This window comes from Carassius gibelio, chromosome B7 (genome assembly GCF_023724105.1).
Source record: "Carassius gibelio isolate Cgi1373 ecotype wild population from Czech Republic chromosome B7, carGib1.2-hapl.c, whole genome shotgun sequence".
NCBI classification, from domain to species: Eukaryota; Metazoa; Chordata; class Actinopteri; order Cypriniformes; family Cyprinidae; genus Carassius; species Carassius gibelio.
In genome coordinates, this window is record NC_068402.1 from 32863672 (window position 1) to 32877074 (window position 13403).

At 37.3% G+C, this 13403-nt stretch overlaps 1 protein-coding gene across 6 annotated transcripts in view; it reads left to right on the top strand.

Annotated features, from left to right (window-relative positions):
- The window catches only part of pacsin3 (protein kinase C and casein kinase substrate in neurons 3), a 41255-nt gene that overhangs the window by 5537 nt on the left and 22315 nt on the right, over positions 1–13403 (top strand). Inside the window, exon 1 of one of the 6 annotated variants that reach the window (XM_052560308.1) lies at positions 3275–3446. The exons of the other annotated variants lie outside the window; for them this stretch is intronic. The gene's annotated coding sequence lies outside the window, so the exon portion shown is untranslated. Of the gene's footprint in view, positions 1–3274; positions 3447–13403 lie in introns of those variants that run through there. 6 annotated transcript variants of the gene reach the window in all.

Consider the following 13403-nt stretch of genomic DNA (forward strand, 5'->3'; position numbering starts at 1 on the left):
TTGTCATTTATTTGCAAACTTGGCCCACGAGTCAAAGGTTTCTTCTTCTTGTGTATCACTGGGGCTGACATAGAGAAACCACATCTAACAACTAGAGTAAGTGTCCCCTTGTAGGTGTAGTTTACCCCAAAGCGAACACTTTTACTAGCCTTGGTTTTTCTTTCAGATCTGTTTGCCTTTTTTTTTTATTTTATTTTTTTTATATACATGTACAGTAAAATGAACACGTTTTGCAGAATGGTTATGTTGCTCTCTTTCCACACAAAAAGTGATTGGGAAAGGAGATTAAGCAAAAGAATATTTCATATCTTCTGGAGCTTTGGTGTAGTCACCTACAGAAATTACTAGCTTAAATGGTTAACCCATTGTCATTTTGAACCTTAGTTACACAGAATCCTGGGTTATCTTGCTTCGCATTTCACACTGCTCATAATTTACACTAGGTTTACAATTAACCCTGGGTATTCATATGCTGATGTTTCACATCATACTAAACTGGGCTATATTGTTATTATTATAATTATTATTATTATTATGTTTTTTATTATTATCTTTTTTTTTTACTGATTCTTGATTTTTACCATTTTAAATTAGTCAACTTGAAGATGGATGCAAACATGAAATATCAGACATACCTTTTTCTATGTTAACACGCATTTGACTGTTAATCACTTGCAGTGTCTCATGCATGAAATTTATTTTCCTCTTGCCTCCGTATTATGCATATTTAAGTAGTATTTTTAGGCACAGTGCTACTGTTCCGTAAGCACCATATACTGTCAGAGAGCATCAGTTTAAAGTGACATTTACAGAGGGCTGTTCTATTTTGAGATTGTATGTAGAGATCGACCGATATGGGTTTTTCTATAGCCGATGTCGGTGTTTAGAGGTCAGGGTCATCCGATGGCCGATATGTGCTGCCGATTTTTATGACCGATATCTTGGAGTTTTCCTCTTGATTTGCATGCTAAAATGTCACACTAATAATACTGTCTGTCTGTGAGCGGGGCGGAGTAACGTCACGCTACAGTGTTTGTTAGAGCTGCCAACTTCTCCACACCATTTACAGAGTGAAATTCTCTGACTACCTTTATCTCCCAGGTCTGTTGTTGAATCTTCCAAAAGTTTTGGCTTGGGGTGCTTCACATGCAGTGGCAGCAGCAGTACTTTCCACAGCGCCAATAACACGGGGCTGCTCCTGACTTTAAATCGGCGCTACTAAACACGGATATCGGCCGATGCCGCTATATTAAAAAATGACAAATATCGGCCGAGCGATATATCGGTTGACCTCTAATTGTATGTAGGGGTGAGCAATATTTAAAAAATATCATATTACAATTTTTGTTTTAGAAATATCATGATTCACGATTTTATCACAATTCCTCATGTTCGTTATAATATTTTGCAAGTTGTCTGAGCTTTGCAGCCAAACTAATTTTCCTACCTATTATGAAGACAAATAAAACAAAAAAACAAAGACAAAAAAGAATGGCAGATATTTAGGCCAAAGAAAAAAATCTTTGTTCTTATTTTTTAATAACAAAGATTAAAGAATGACAAAGATATACATTACAACTACATGTACAAATAAAACAAACATTGCTTTATTTTCAGGTACAATAGGTGCATTTAGCAGGAGCTTTCAAGAGATTTAGTGAACAAATATAACAAATAAAATGCTATATGAACTGATTCCTAAAGCCAACTGTATTAAATATATTCAGTCAAGAGCAGTGAGTGATTTTTTTTTTTTTCTGTGTTTTGTTGTTTTATTAACGTTAAAGATATAGTTCACACAAAAATAAAATTCTGTCAGCTGTCTGTCAATTCTGTCATAGTGTTTTATGTTTATGCAAATATTTACTCACTCAAAAGTGGTTTTAAACCTGAATTAGTTTTTTCCTTCTTCTGAACGTAAAAGCTATTAAGGAGGAACATGGAAAACCAAACAGTTGCTGGTCTGCAGTGACTTCCATAGTATTTTCTCAAATTCAATGTGGACCAGCAACTTTTGGTTTTAACAGTTTGGTTACCCAAGTTCTTCGAAATCTCTTCTTTTGTGTTCTGCCCAAGAAATAAATTAATACAGGTTTGGGACAACGTAACAGTGACTAAATAATGACAGAAGTTTAATTTGAGGGTGATCTATCGCTTGACAGTAATGACAGTAGGCTGCATGTTTAAGAGGCCAACTGTCCCTTTAAGACCTGCACGCATCTAATATACAGGCATGTTTCTCTCAACTGTTTACTTACTTTTAGACCTAACCAACTAAGTCTACATGCAAACCTTGTGTGTTTTGACAGTATTACCGCAAATGATAACTTAGTTAAATAATCTGGTACTGTTGAACAGGCTTTAGCACGTGCGCTTCGGGTGTATGCGGCTCTCAGAAAAGGCACAGGTCAGACCAGCGCACGAATGAAACATTTAAAAGCACATGCAAATAATGAGAGCGTAACTCTACTACTGAGTTAACACTGCAGTGAATGCGTGTGGTGTTGTACAGTATATGACGGAGGTGCCAGAACTGTACGCTGTAGCACCATACTACAATATTTCTACAAAAGCAGATCGTGGAGACATTTTTATCGTCCACGATCAAAAATTATCATATCACACACCCCTAATTGTAAGGCTGTAATGTACACATCTTATTAACAACTTGTGTCACTTATGTTTTTTTTTTTATATGGAAAATAGCAGCACAAACATTCGTTAAAATATTTTTATATTTCTTTGTAAAGAAAAAATATGAAAGTAAATATGTCATACATGGGTTTGAAAGAGCATGAGAATTCTTAATACACATTGGTTTAATGGGATAATCTACCCTGAAATGGATATTGTATTCACCCTCATGTTGGTCCAAAGTTTTTTTTCTTAATTACTCACTTTAACTTTTACCTAAGAAACTCACTAACCCCCCCCCCCCATTTTTTCTTAAACCAACAGCATTATTTCAGTCATCTTATAGTCCTGTCTTCATGTCTAAATTTTGCCATTAAATGTTGGTTGTTAGTTATTTGACTAAAGAAATGGTCTGTTTTGTAGTTATCCAACTTGAGAGACTTTAGCACTGATTTGGCGAAAACCTCTAAACAGAGTAAACGACCTATGAAATGTAAACTTCCCCAAAAGCAGGGCCCCTGACACTCTGTTAGTCTCTGAGCAACTTGTGCAACAAATTGTGAAAGACATTTATACAAATGGGAGTTCATCACATCTGTTTTCTCTTGGGGTAGGGGGTTGCCCGGTTTAAGCAGTAGATTACAAATAACATGCATGATCGGCCATCTGCTGCTGTCTATTTTTCATCTGGGCTGATTGGTACAGTTTTCTATACTATAATAATTTAAATCGTTGTGGAAATGCAATGGATTGTACATTTTAAACCAAAGCCTTTTCAAGGATTTGGATGTGTTCTAGGACAAAGAAATTAAGTAAGTCCGAACAACACTAGGTAGATTTTATCATTGTTAGTCATGGGTAATGTTAATTTAATCAGGTTTTGAATTTCACAAAGTTTTTGTTCTTTTACAATCCAAAAGTTGGTTTCGTATCCTAGTTCTCAAGGTTTTTTTTGTCAACAGCAGGAATCTGTTAATACATTTGTACCATGTTGTTCTGTACAGTGTTTCAAAGGTCAGCAAGCAAGCATGACTATTACTTTTGCTAATACTTGGGTACGGGAGAATGTTAAAATCCCTAACTTTTAAATATGAAACTTTTCTGCATAACACTGCATTCAGCACAATTAATGAACCTGAAACTCAACTTAAATGGTATGGTTTATTAAAACAGGTGAAAAATCCCACAGATCAACATTGAATGAGAGATACAAGCAATGTCTGGGGACAGTGGGTTTTGACTGGATCCACTAAACAACCATATTTACATCTGTGCTTTTAGGAAATATTATTCAGGATATGTATCGCATATTAGGAGTGGGGATGCATGATATTGGATTTTTGCCAATATCCGAAATGCCGATATTTTTCAACTCATTTTGGCTGATAGGCAATGCAGATACCAATATATTTCCTTTTGTTTGGAGACAACACCAAGGCTCTCCTATGTAGAAATCATTTTGGTTAGTTTTTTACCAAAAATACTTCAAATTACTTTTTAGAATGAAATAAATATTTAAGTTATTTTATAATGATACTTATAAAAAATGAGTTATAAAAATTAAATCAACTAATGGTCTAAAGCAGCAGTTCTCAATTCTAGTCCTCGCGCCCCCCATCTCTGTATATTTTGCATGTCTCTCTTTGTTAAAGTCGGCATGAAATGGAAGTTGAGATTGTCATTTTTTCCTTGCTGTGACGTATATCCGAGTTAACCCTCTGGAGTCTAAGGGTATTTTTGGGGCCTTGAGAAGTTTTGTCATGCCCTGACATTTGTGCTTTTTTCAGTTTCTTATAAATATCTAAATGGGTAAAGTCTAATATCACTGTAATCAGCACAAACTGGGCTATAATAATATGTGAAATGCATGCATGTACATGATTGTATTTTTGAGAAAAAAAATGTTATGCATGGTTAGTGAAAAACTAAAAATGTTAAATCACTTGAATAAGGCAATAAAACACATACATAAAATTGGTTGCCGGAAAAGTTGAGAACTGGAGCTTGTAGCCTAGAATTTTTCTTTCTGAATGATGTGAAAATCATCTTGTTTACTCACTCACAGAAAACAATATATTGATTTAAATTTTCTAAAACACTTTTTGTTGGTAAAAGTCATATGCGAGTAGGCGTCAACTATCATGAATATCATTGTGATTTACACCTGAGAAGACAAAGCCCTGCATAATGAGCTGCATAATGAGCCTCTCATTCAACTGTGCCACTCTGAGGGAGGACTTACAAGAAAGAATGTGAGAACAAAATAAAAGTATATAATTTTATGTTTGTAGTTTATTAAGAATATATTTAATTATCCCACAACATAATTTAATATCCACTTGGGGGAGCAGTTAAACAGTTTATTAGGAACAATCAAAGCTGACTTTCAAATTTTTTGGCATCCTTACTTCAGTCACACAATCCTTCAGAAATCCTTTTAACAATCTTATTTTCTACCAAATAAACCCCATTTATTATCATCATCACTATTATTATTATTATTATTATTAATGTTGAAAAGAGCTGATAATATTTTTCAGGTTTTTTTAGGGGGAATAAATCGAAAGAACTGCATTGTTTTTACATTTGTTAGAGTTATCTCTATTTGTCACATTTATATTATTTACATCAAGCTTTTGAATGGTATAGTATTGTATATTGTTATTGAAACTTCATAATGTTTCACTTGATTATACATTTAGTCAGGAATTATAGTTTGGAAAAAGTATTTGGAAAGGTCTAACTAGTAAAATGTTTACACGTTATGTGAAAACTAGTACAAATAAATAAAAAGAGACTTACTCATGTTTATGATCTCTGCTGAATAAAGTGCTTCATTCTTTTTTCTGAGGAAATCCATTTCTCAAATCCTCAACCACATCACATCTTTTTGGGGTGAATTATGTCTTAGTCCTCTCATCGTGAAGCAAACAGTAAAATAAAATAAAAACTTGAAGAATAGTCTGGCTGCTTTTTCTTCTGTGTGGGCGTATTCAAGCCGCGCGCTTCAGTTTGAATCTGAATAGCGCGTCCGGCGCGGGGGCGTGGTCACATTAGATATAATGAGCGGAGATATGAAAAACAGACATTGCGTTGTTTTCATATGGATTACTTTATCTCAGAATATTTGTTTTCGGCAGCACTTGTTTAGTTTAAAAGTAGACATTCCAGGCTTTCTATAGATATCTCTCTCATGTCTCTTCGTTGAGTATTCACGGAGTTACAGTTCATTTTAATGAAATGTTTGTACATGACGATCAGCGGAGACAAAGACTGTAGACAGCGCACCTTGTTTGTTATCTTTATTTTATAAGTGCACAAAGGTTTTTTGTTATTATGTCTGTATCCAAAAAAAACTAGACCCTTTACAGATTCGATTGATGTATTGCTCTTATCTGTACTATTAAAACTGAGAGTGTAATTTAAGTTCTTTTCGGGGTTATCAGGTGAAAATGAGTCAAAACGCATATATGCGTTAATCGACTCGAAAGGGTTAAACGGCTTCTGAAATTAGAAAAAAATGTAGGGCGGGGCTTGGTTTCGTCCATCAGGGAATTGATTGGATCGTTGGAGGTTGGGCGTTACAAACAAAATGGAGGCAGATTTGAATGTTAGTTTACATTCAGTTGTGGAGGATTTTTCTACACCGTTACCGTTCCCTTGAAGGATTTTTTTATTGAGGAGCCCGGCGACGAGAACGAGGACGAGGAGTTAAATTTTCAGGCAGGAATCAGCCCATATTTATACGAGCCTCCCGCAAACCAAGATGAGTTGAGTGAAGTTGTCGGTCAAGTTCACCCTTGAGAGTTTCTCTGAGAGGCGGTGCAGAAACGAGACAGACACCTATAGCCACACCCTCATCGGCTCTGGCCGCACATTTTCGCCATGGCACGTGACCAAAAGAGAAGAGAGGTCGTTTCGAGGGGGGGATGGTAGAGTAATGTATTTTATTAAAGATTATAAGGGTACATGAATTTAAAAAAAATAATGAAGTGCACAGATAAATCATTCATAATAAACACTACAATATTACATATAAAAAGAAGATTCGTCAAATTTGATTTCATGGCGACTTTAACACAGATAATCAGCTCGTTAGAAGTGAGCTCCGTGCATGAACTGTGTTTCCATTGACATGGTCCCAACACAGTGTTCATTGCTCCCTACTCCCTGAGCTGGGGAAACCTGGTGAAGTTTACTTCACTTTGGAAAATTCATTCATGGATTTGTGCTGCGCAATGTCTTCACACACAGACAAGTGTGATATCATATACCTATCAAAATTAGAGCCCGACCGATATATCGGCCGGCCGATATTATCGGCCGATATGAGCTAATTGCATTTAAATCGAAACATGAAAAAACAGAGTCTCATGCTTCACTCATGTTATGAGTGTTGCATAGTTTGCCCACCAGAGGGCGGTCTGCAACTCCAGAGTTGACAACAGCGCCAGAAATTCACTACAGAAGAAAGCGATCAGCCAAGCCACCCAGGTGAGTCTGTCGTTCGTCATGTGAAATGATTGTAGATTTAGTTCATACACTGTATATAAAAACGGTGTGGTAGTTCTAGCTAACGGTCCTATCATTATCACTTCTAAATATTCTGCAACATCACTTACAGCCGCTAATGCATTGCTATATTAGATTAGCCACAAAGCTAATACCATGTTTATCAGTGGAAGAGCGCGAACGTTAATAAGAGGTCAAACTATAACGTTAGCATTTAAATTATTCTTATTCTATTGCATCGGCCCCCAAAAATCCATATCGGTCGGGCTCTAATCAAAATAAATACAATTTAAATTCACGACTCGCACAGTGCACTTGAATGGAACACATACGTTCGCTTCTAACTGGAATCATGGCGAAATATTCTCTGATGTCCACTTCGCAGGGCACTTAGAGTACGTTTGAATAAAACAAATGTCTGAAGCAATGAGAAACATGAAAAATGTGCAGAGCAGAGGGGTGTTGGACTGAAATTGAGAACCGCTGGTCTAAAGCAAAAGAGCTTTACAGATTCAGAAAATCTTCTAGAGCTCCTTGTATTTAAGTAAAAAAAAAAATATTACACATTAATGAATAAATCTTTAAATACATTTAATTTAAAATTTTGTGATTTCATTCATGTAACCTATAGCTTTGACCTTTAAATCAAATCTTACTTGTGATTTTATGACATCAATAGACTACTGTTTTATTTAATCAGAAAAATCTTTCTTTTGTGCATTTTACGTTCTTTTGATTACAGGTAGGCCAACAGTGCAAGTAAATAAGTAAATAAAATGGCTTACTGGATGGGCATTAGGACCAGGGGGAGGCTATTGTTGCTGCTACTGCACATGCTAGTGACTGTTGACTCTATTGCACAAAAGACGCATCATTCTGTAGATATTACTAGATTAAATGTGGCGATCGGTGAATCTTATCACCATTCAGGCAGAAGTTTGCTTCAAGAATGACCACACTGCTTACCTGATCTTATCACTAGTGCATGGGAATCATTCGTCTTATCAGCAAGGCATATCGAAATAGTTTTTTTACATTGGACCAATGCCTATATTTTAAGCCATTATCGGCCCATTTCTGATATAGTTTCACTAATATTGTGCATCCTTAATTAGGATAGCCTCTTTAAGTGAGGAGTAATGTGAAAATATGTCATTGAATTATTACAAATAATGCACGCCCGTAGTGGTGATGCGGCTGTGATGGAAAGAGATAACGCATTAAATAATTAGTTCACCCAAAAATAAAAATTGAGCCATAAATTACTCACCCTGAAGTCATCCTAGGTGTGTATGAATTTTTTCTTTCAGACAAATCCAGTCAATATTTAAAGGGGGGGGTGGAATGCTTGTTTTCACTCAATATCCTGTTAATCTTGAGTACCTATAGAGTAGTACTGCATCCTTCATAACTCCAAAAAGTATTTAGTTTTATTATATTCATAAGAGAAAGATAGTCTATACCGATTTTTCTCGGAAAAACACGACCGGCTGGAGGCGTGACATGTGGGCGGAGCTAAAGAATCACGAGCGCCAGTAGGCTTTTGCGTTGAGAGCGTTTGGAAGCTGTGACAGCTGTGAAGGCTGAAACTGAACGAGAGCAGCAGCAGCAAGGACTCGCTCTGAGCGGGGCTCGAACCCGGGTCTCCGATGGGAGGCGGACACACTAACAAGGAGGCAGAGATATTTTAAGCAGTTTTACTCACCACCTGTGGTTCCAACACACAATCGTGACCCTTTTTCGTTGGGATTGCATCATCCTTAAGAAATAAACGATAAGCAAATACGTCGTCAAACTGGGCTTTGTTTGTAAAACAAGCATTTTAGAAATGCAGGGAACAAACACAAACACTTGCACAACTCCGTTGATGCTCTGTAAAAATAAACTCCGTCCACTGGTCCCTTAATGCTGTTTTTTCTTTGGTAATCTGTGCAGGGTTGTCTTGCCCTGGCAACCAAAAACACACTCCTTTTGTGACATTTCGCGACGCTCTCGCTCTGATCAGTGAATGCCTGTGCTCTCTCAGTGCTCTGCTATACGGGAGCACGCACTCTTCCGGCAGAAGTGCCCTCAGGACCCATATAAGGAAATTCCGCTCCATCTAACGTCACACAGAGCCATACTCGAAAAAAACTTTCCGAAACTTTTTGGAACAGAAATACTCCTTCAAACGTACAACTTAATTTTGAAACGTTGTCCATGTTTACTAAGGGAATCCAACTCTTTAACAGTGTAAAAAAACTCAGTATGCATGAAATAGCATTTCACCCCCCCTTTAAAAAATTGTCTTGAAATTGTCTTCACAAAGAGCTGTGTTACTTCTGATTAGAAACAACAGACTAGTTTTTATGAAAACTACATTGTGCACTTTGCTTTTGAATTTGATTGTAAAAATTATATCTGAAAATAAATAGCATTGAATATAATGCTTTTGTTGGTAATTTTAACCTCTAATAGTATGTCCCTGTGACGAGTGGGGCGGGGCCGAGAGCTGTGGGAACGGGGCGAGGCTGGTGGAGTGATTTTAGTTGTGTTTGGTTTTTGTTTGTACGCGGCAGTCATCAGTGAGGGGCTGCCACACTGTTTTGTATTAATTTTGTAATTAAAGTCATTTTGATTGTCCGCCGGTTCCCGCCTCCTCCTTCCCGATGATTGTGAAGGTTGTACTGCGTGGGGAACAACAGTGCTGAAAACTATCAGTACTGGCAGAAATCATTCTGAATAATCGGTTTTGGCACTGGCTAAAAAATGTAGTATCAGTGAATAATAACATATTTATAAAAGTGCATTTGGATTTTTTTTTTATATGCATGTCTATTAAAAAAAGTATGTTAATTTATTTACAAAAGTATTGTCATCAATACCTCAAACTTTAAAATTTAGGTTAGTTACTGAAGTTTTGTCTGTGTGTGATGACGTTGCTGGGTGTTCTGAATGAGCACATTTGGTCTAGTGAAGTGAATGTGCTTAGGGATTAGTGAACAGTGAACAGATTGTCAATCAGAACGCAGCTCGGTTCATGGAGCTCTCTCTAACAAGCTGATGATCTCAGTCATCTGAATTGGGAACCACTGCTGTAGCAACTGCCTAGCAACACACTAAAAACCAGCAACTGCATTGTACCAGCCTAGCATTGTAGTGGTCAGAACATTTTAAAAATGCAGTAGCATCAATTACAGTAGCAATACCTTAGCAACCACAAAATGATTCTCTAGATTGTGGTTTTGCAAGGGGAAACGGCACATTTATTTACCTGGATAATGTAATAATCTAAATGGAGCTGTTGATTTTTACTGTGGACATGCACTGTAGTTTGCTGTTTGTCATGCAGGCTGTCCTACACATCTTTTGCACAGTAGATCTAAGAGCTTCCTGCTCTTCCCCCAGTATTTTACTGACACAGCCATGTAATTACAGCTGCCGTGGTCACGCCTCTCCCCAGACATGCTCGTTTTTAGCTCGGGTCTCCGTGGGAGTGCTGAGCTCTTTTACATCGACGTGATGGACCAAACCAGAAGCTCTGCTGTACAGCACAATAGAGCCCTGCACAATGAAAAGGGGGCCGCACTCCTCCCTTCTTGTATTTCAATTTTACAGCTCTAGGATCTCTGTGAACACATCCATTGTGATGATTTACCTGTTGCTAGGCTCTTTGGGCCGTGACTCTGACAGTGGGTATTGGACAAGTCTAGTCGGAGCCTAAAGGTCATCTGCTCTCAGCTGTTGGAAATTGTTGTCTGCTAATGGAAGAGGGTTATTAGGTTCTGCTGTGTTCTTGCTCCAGCTCATCTGGATCTCTGGGGCTTTGATTATTTCTGGAGATCAACATGACCCAGCTGCTTGCTGCTGTACTTACAGTGTGTCATGCTCCATGGGATGGGTGTGTCTGGCTTCTTCGATGCCTTGTGCTCATACTGTATTGTTGGGAATGCTTTGTGCTTTTTTTTTCTCTCTCTTGCATTTTCTTGTAGTTTTCACAGTTTCATATTTATCCATTAATAGCAACACCTTGCTTTCCCAATATGTGGCTCACATGTGTATGATTATATGGACTAAATACCTAGATTCCTTGGCTTCTATACAAGTGGTATGTATGGGTTTAAATGGTACACAAAATTATGGCTCGGTAAGCACCTCAGATTTCCCAGAAGTCATGGTGATGTTTTGGCGAAATCTAGGGAAAAACAAAGTAAAACTGCTTTTTTATTTTTTATTAAAGGGGTCATGACATGTATTATTATTATTATTATTATTATTATTATTATTATTATTATTATTATTATTATTATTATTATTATGTTCCACTAGGTTCAATTAAATGTTTTTTTTTGTTTTGCACTTATGTATGTATGTATGTATGTATGCATGTATGTGTGTGTGCAGAAAAATTATTATTAACCATCATTCTGACCTTCGGTCTTAAATTATAAATTTTTAAGGGCTTTAAAGCTGCGGTATGTAATAATGACAGCTAGTGGTTGAAATGGGTACTGCAGTTCAAAAGAGAGAGTTGTTTCTCCCACCTCCTCTTCCTCAGACTCTGTTCACATAGGTTGCCAGATTGAGGACTTGAAACAGGAACAAGCTCAATTGACAGTGTAAGCCGACAAGCCTAACACTATAAAGCCGCAGTCACACTAGACTTGTTGTTCCATTGGCTTCCATTCATACACATGCGAATGTGTCAGCTCTGAAATCCAAGCCTGTGAGAAAAAGTTTTGTATTTCACTGCATTCCAGAGTTCAAGCTCGATGAACTCTGGCCTGCGAATTCACATCACGTGATACCGTGTGACCAACAGATGTATCTGTATTTTAATACACCTCTGGTCATAGAGCTTTGTAGATGGATGCCGAGGCTTTTTTTATGTTGGTGGTTGGCTGCTGGTTTCCATGGCTGCAGCTGCTGTTTTTTCTCCAACTGGCAAACACGGTGTTGAAATAGTAATGAGTAAATTGGCACTGTGTAGAATCACACAGACCAAAACAAAAACCAACATTCTGACAAAGAACACACATTTCAAAGCAGGATAACTGACTGGAGTATTTCTTCAGGAAAAATTTGGTGAACTTAGCTTGTTTCCTAAATATCTGCAAACATCATTTTTATGCTTTTGATGAATTACATGCAGCAGCAGCTTTAAGTTTTGTCATAAATGACCACTGTTTTGTTTGGCTCACGTAATTGCACAGGAAGCATTATCAATGCCCCATTGCTATTGCACATGAGTAAGTGTTTTGAAAACATTCATTTAGAGACAAAGCATTATGAAATCATTTACTTATGGCTTGTGATGCAGCTGCTGTCAGATCCAAATCAGTTGGCTGCTTTGGATCATAGACAGTAAAAGAAATGGACACAGCGACCCCATTGGAACTCAATTGAGACAAGTGAAGCCCATTTTTAGCGTTTTTTAGCACTTCCGTTTCTGACGCGCAGACTCAAACGAAGCTTGACGACGTCAGCAACCTGTCTGCCAGATGTAAATCTTCTAAGTGGCTGTGCGTGCAAATTGCCATTGTTAATCTTGCAGAGACGGCGAGCTTGAGTGGGGAGATCTTTAGCGTGAGTGAGCAGGAGTAAGTATTCTGATTAATTCTTTTGTATAGTATTTTAAAATGTAACGCCAGTACGCCATATTAAGTTAATTCCCTGCGAGCTTCTCCTCCTGTCTGTATGGTAATGCGACAGAGAGTGAAGTGGTTATGACGCAATCGTTAGCCTATTTTTTACAAAAACTGTTTATACGGGGCCATAATGTAACATAGAAGGTAATGGAGCCCTTTATACATTGTTGTGTATCTTTAGAAATAAATAATGGACAAACGGAGTCTTTAAACGCCTCAGATGTAAAGTTATTCGCTGTCAAAGTGACGCCAAAATGAATGGGAGTCAATGGGAATGCTAACGCAAGTGAAGTTCTGCTACAAGATGGCAGCCCCCACCCGACTTCAACTTCCGGTCGAGTTCCTTGCCGACTGCTTTGGATGTCTTGCTCTGGAGGCAGTCATATTCAAAAATGGATTTGTCCCATGATGCCTCAGATCCCCCTTTGGAGCTTGATTAGATAAATGCTTTGTTAATGAGAAGGATGTTTTAAGCTATGAAACTTTCCAGATGTTTTAATGTAATAAACACTTTTTGAAAAAAATAAATAAATAAATAAACTGTTGCAACACTGTTGCCTTTTTTTATAGAAATACTTGTGGGACTTTTTAACACTTACGAATAAATCCATAAGATGCAATTTAATCTCT